The sequence below is a fragment of the Lissotriton helveticus genome, chromosome 1_1 (genome assembly GCF_964261635.1).
Source record: "Lissotriton helveticus chromosome 1_1, aLisHel1.1, whole genome shotgun sequence".
NCBI lineage: Eukaryota > Metazoa > Chordata > Amphibia > Caudata > Salamandridae > Lissotriton > Lissotriton helveticus.
The window spans coordinates 2,109,252,223-2,109,258,163 of NC_136057.1; the positions used below are offsets into that span (position 1 = coordinate 2,109,252,223).

General features: G+C 45.1%; 1 pseudogene; it reads right to left on the reverse strand.

The window, feature by feature from the left end:
• Positions 1-1,081: 1,081 nt before the first annotated feature.
• Positions 1,082-1,994, reverse strand: LOC144776585 (small ribosomal subunit protein uS5 pseudogene; annotated as a pseudogene).
• Between the last annotated feature and the right edge of the window lie 3,947 nt (positions 1,995-5,941).

Consider the following 5,941-nt stretch of genomic DNA (forward strand, 5'->3'; position numbering starts at 1 on the left):
GAAAGAACAGTGGAAAACTCGTTTTGATTTTTTTTTTTGTAAGTGTGTGGCAATATCTTGCCAGTATGAGTGAAAGTGAGGACAGGAGAAGAGCATAAGGTGTCCTGGAACATTAGTGGGACTGAGGGTAAGTTTTTTTAGACTAATTCTAGCTTTTTTGTTTTCCAATAGGAATTCAGAGAGGGTTTTATTGAGTTTCGTAAAGAAGTCAGGGAAGAGTCGAGTAATGCTTGATAGGAAATTCAATATTGGAGAAACCATCATTTTTATATTTTCGAATCTTCCCCCACCAGGATATGTGCTTTGGGGATTATGTGGACAGTAGTTATTTTATTTTAATTAGAGTATTATTCTCGTTCATTGTCCCTAATTCTGCCAGGGTTTTGCCGACGGTGTCGCCAGGTATTTTATTGTCGATTTCAATTTGAAGTTAGATGAGCCACACGCTGAAGGTTGGCAAAGGATATGTAAAGGTAGGACCTTGGTCTTATCCCTGTTTAGAGAGTATCCTGAGAATTTAGAAAACTGATCTATGTTGGAGAGGGTTGCAGATATTGGGGGTATGGAGATTCCATAAAAATCAGAACATCATCCACATATGTGGCTGCTTTATATGGGGTATTGTCAAATGAAATGCCTGGAATATCCTGTGATACATTAATCATTAGTAGTGGAGGATCAATGGCAAGTAAAAACAGTGAGTAGGATAAGGGACACACTTGCAGGGTCCCTTACTAAAGGATGAAAGGTTGAGATAAGGAACCGTTGATTTTAATTCCAATATTTGGCCATGGTCATCATGATAAACTCTTTCCCCATGGCATATCTGAAGAGCAAGGTTTAGAGATATGGCCAAGAGACCTTATTGAAAGCCTTCTCCAAGTCTACGGTTATAGCCACGGCTTGGGGGAAGAGCGGATTTCAGGCTTTTTCATTGATGTGGTAGAAGAGGCGGATATTGTCACTAGCTTGGCATCCTTTCATAAAGCCAGATTAGGTGGGATGAACATGTTTAGGGATCAGTGGGGCAAGACGGTTAGCAAAGATTGTGGCATAATTATTTGCATCCATGTTGGGTTTTTTTGTTGTTTTTTTTTTTTACAGTTCCAACTACTTTATTTTACAGCAGAACATGTTATGTGGGGGTTGAGCCAGGAACAGCTGCTGCTTGGGTGTTCTGCACAGACACTCTAGTGTGCGTCTTGGCCAAGTGATCGGTGTATTCCTGATATGGAGACTTGGTAAAGACAGTCTCCTTCCAGAGATCTGGGGTCAAGTAGCTGTAGGTCTTTGAGATAGCATCAAAGGTGGCCTTTGCAAAGTTGCCTAGCGTGGCTGTGCAGCCCCTAGCTGAGGTGTAACAGTCATCGATACCAGCCATCATCAGCAGCTTCTTGGGGACCAGCGCAGACACAATGCCAGTACCGCGGGGTGCAGGAATCAGACGCACAAGAACAGAGCCACAGCGTTCAGTCACCTTACAAGGCACTGTATGGGGTTTGCCAATCTTATTACCCCAGTAACCTTGTCGCACAGGTACAATCGACAACTTGGCGAGAATGATAGCTCCACGAATAGCAGTAGCGACCTCCTTGGAGCACTTCACACCCAGCCCAACATGGCCATTGTAGTCTCCGATGGCAACAAAAGCCTTGAACCTGTTACGCTGACCGGCTCTGGTCTGCTTCTGGACCGGCATGATCTTCAGAACCTCATCCTTCAGAGAAGAGGCCAGGAAGAAGTCAATGATCTCGGACTCCTTGATTGGAAGCAAAAAAAAGATAAATCTCCTCCAAAGACTTGATCTTCATGTCCTTGACCAGCCGGCCTAGTTTGGTCACCGGCACCCACTCTTTTTCATCTGCCTTCCCGCGGGCCCCGCGGCCTCGTCCATGGCCCCGCCCTCTTCCACGGCCGCGGCCCCTGCCGCCAAAGCCGCCTCGGAAGCCTCCCCTGTTTTCACCGGCGTTGTCCGCCATTTGGTGATCTTTAATAAGAAGGATTTGCATCCATGTTGATAAGGGAAATGGGCCTGAAATATTTGGAGTCTTAGTGGTCTTTTCCTTTTTTTGGGATAACCACTACAGTTGTCTCCGATGCAGATCTGGAAACTGATCCAGAATTTGCAAAGTGGGAAAGGACCAACTCGAGTTTATTAATAGTTGATGGGGCGAATGTTTTGTAGAGTTTAATTTGGAAGCCATCAGGTCCAGGGGCTTTGCCAAATGGGATGATTTTGATTGCTTGGAGAATCTCTTCTCTAGAGATTGGGCTAGCTAGGGTAGTTCGATCAATGTTGGAAAGTTGCTTTATTGGTAGCGAGTTCAGGCAGACATCAGTGGGCATGTTAACAGAGGGAGTGTACAGTTTAGTGTAGAACCGCTGGAAAACTTTTAGTATCACTTCTGTTGACGTTTGTGTTTTCTTTTGTTCATCCTTGATTTTTTTTTAATCCAATTGGAGTTGTCCAATCCTGGACCTGTCAGCCACCTTCGACACAGTCTGCCATCGCGCTCTAAAGACACGCCTCCTCGAAGCCGGAATCCAAGAGAAAGCCCTTGACTGGACCACATCCTTTCTCTCCGGCAGAATCCAGAGTGTCGGCCTCCCACCCTTCCGATCCGAGGCCACCGACATCATCTGCGGCGCCCCCCAGGGCTCATCCCTCAGCACGACGCTGTTCAACGTCTACATGGCCCCCCTTGCACAAGTGGCCTGCCGGCGCGACCTCAACATCATCTCCTATGCCGACGACACCCAGCTCATCCTCTCCCTCACCAAGGACCCGCACACTGCCAAAACCAACCTGCACTAGGGAATGAAGGCCGTCACCGACTGGATGAGGAACAGCCACCTGAAGCTGAATTCGGACAAGACGGAGGTACTCGTCCACGGCCCACTACCCTCAGCCTGGGACGACTCCTGGTGGTCGACCACACTGGGAACAGCACCGACACCCACCGACCATGCACGCAACCTGGGATTCATCCTCGACTCCTCCCTCTCCATGTCTAAACAGGTCGGCGCTGTCTCCTCCTCCTGCTACAACACCCTCCGCATGCTTCGCAGGATCTACAAGTGGATCCCGACCGAAACAAGAACGGTGACACAGGCCCTCGTCAGCAGCAGACTGGACTACGGCAATGCACTCTACGCAGGAATGCCAGCCAAACACCTACGATGACTACAACGCATTCAAAACGCCTCCGCCCGACTGATCGTCAACTTCCCCCGCCGCAGCCACAGCACCCCCCACCTGAGACCTAGACTGGCTCCCTGTCGACAAGAGGATCACCTTCAAGCTCCTCACCCATGTACACAAAGCACTCCACAACGCCGGACCAGCCTATCTTAACAGCAGACTCTGCCTCTACACCCCCACCCGCCAGCTCCGCTCCACCAGCCTCGCCCTCGCCGCTGTCCCCCACATCCAACGAACAACCTCCGGCGGCAGATCCTTCTCCTACCTCGCCACCAAGACCTGGAACACCCTCCCTACCCACCTACGGCAGACCCAGGACCTGCTCGCCTTCAGAAGACTCCTCAAGACCTGGCTCTTCGAGCAGTAGCGGCACCCCCTCCCCTCAACGCCTTGAGACCCTCACAGGTAAGTAGCGTGCTTTACAAGTACTTTGATTTAGTTCTGCTTGAGCTTAAGGTAAGCTGCTAGTGATTTCTCAGCTTTATTGAGATGGAAAAGTTGTTTGCCTTTTTAGGCTTGAACCCAAAGATGCGTTCATTTACTCACTATAGAGTTGAATTTGTATTGAAGATGTTTTCAGAGTGCCAGGGTAGTCAAATCATTATTTTGTTGGTAATTTAGTTCTGCAGCCTTGATATCTGCAGTTAACTGACCTAGGGATTACTTAATGAGTTTATTTTTGTGTGACATAAAGCGTATAATTTGGCCTCTACAGTAACATTTCATGGCATCCCATAAAGTAACAGGGGAGGTGACAGAATTTTGGTCAGTCTTAATAAATTGGGATAGCTCGGAATGAATATCTTTGATCACTGTCGAGTTTTCCAGTATGCCTGGCCATGCTTTTTACTTCGGAGATGGGGGGAGTTGTTGAAGTTGTATTGAAATGGCTGCATGATCCGAAATAACGATCGGTTCTATGGTGGTCGAAATGGTGTGTGGGACGACGAGGGACGGATCAACAGATATTTCCAAAACCTGGTACAGAAAAACTTAGTCATTACAATAAGCTGAAGTAGTAACTTAGAGCAATTACATAAGTACAGTGCCAATGTAGTAATACAGAGCAAAGACAGTTAGTTACACACTTAGATAATTATAAACTAAACGGAATTAGCGGAATAAAAAGCAAATGCACAAATACAGATCCAATGCAGTACTACAGAGCAATAACAATTGCACAGTTAGCTAAGTATAAAGCACACATATTTTAACACGATTATAACTCTGTATATGATCCAACTTTCTGTATTAAATATGTGCATGGATTCAGTGTGCAATAGGGTAATAAGACTGATAAGCTGCGAACCTGAGGATGAATATGGTTGATCACTTGAAGTGGTGTTGTGAACAAGGTTTTAGGGTGATTGGTGTAACATAGATACAAGTTGGTGTAACGAGGTCTCAAGAGGGGCTGTAGGCTTAATAATGTTCAAGTATAGGAGACTATGATAGGATATGGTTAGGTGGCAAGACTATCACTGTTCTAGGGGTCACTAATGCTAGGGACATTCCACCATTTTCTTTTCTTTTCTTGTCCAGATTCTCAGTCTTTATGACTGAACTAGACATGGATTACTTTAACATGTGTTAAGTGGCAATGCTACAGCGGAACTCCAAAAATCATTTCTAATCGGCATCACCTTTTCCCTGAAACCTCCTAACACATATTCATATGTCAGTGGGGCCCATAACACTGCACATTTACTCAATTCACTTAATTCGGCTTCACGGTTTGGTGAAACACAAAGGAGTAATGCTGTAACATTTGGCGGAGTGTCTAAACCTATTTAACCAATTATTATTTACACCTACAGTTTATATGATTTACCATGGTTTTAATCAAACATGAATTTTATTCAGACACACCACCATAGTGGCAATGGATCTGCTAGAAAGAAAATCAGGCGTAGGAAAAATTACAAGACCAGCTTTAATATTCCATTTTCCTAATTTCATTAAAAGCAACACTTTAATATGTCTGACATTTAGGCATTAATTAATTCTTTATTCAGTAAAATCTTAAACTTTATTTCAGAATGATCATTTTATTTAGAGCTCAGAAAACAGTCATTTATTTAGAAGTCAGTTAAAAGTTTAGCAAAGAATAGATAGTTCCAAACTCATTCTCTCCTAACATCCCTAACTAACGCCCTCATCTTATCCTTCAGTCCTGCAAAGCAAACAAGAAATAAATCAAAGAATCTTACATCCAGGAATCGATTCTGCAATCCGACAGCACTTCGAGAGGAAATCGAAAGAGCAACGCTCTCTAAGCAAAATTAGGGGATTTTATACACTAATTTCCTAACTAAATCTATCTAAAAAGTATCTAACATCACCAATTCGGGTTCTGATTGGACACATTTGGGATGGGTGAGCATCTCCTCACCATTACAACATCATATTCACGGTGTATCAGCAGTTTAATAAAGGGGTATTGTTTAGGACAGTCTTTGGCCTGGTCACTTCCTTGACTTGTAACTTCGCATTACTTTCCCACGTTCAGAACACTCGACTGTCCATGTTTTGGCAACCATCCTGACTTCCAGGGCACAGTAGCCTTGAACTTCCCATCCGAGCACAGGCAGTTCACTCTCGCTTGCAGGCTTTGGGCGCACATGCGCAGTCCAGCACTTGCTCGCAGGTTACCAGAGCAGCCATGTTTTCACTAGCCCTCAGAGGTCACTTTTGGAACTATCATAGAAACAAACACAAATTCATGTTAAATATGGAACT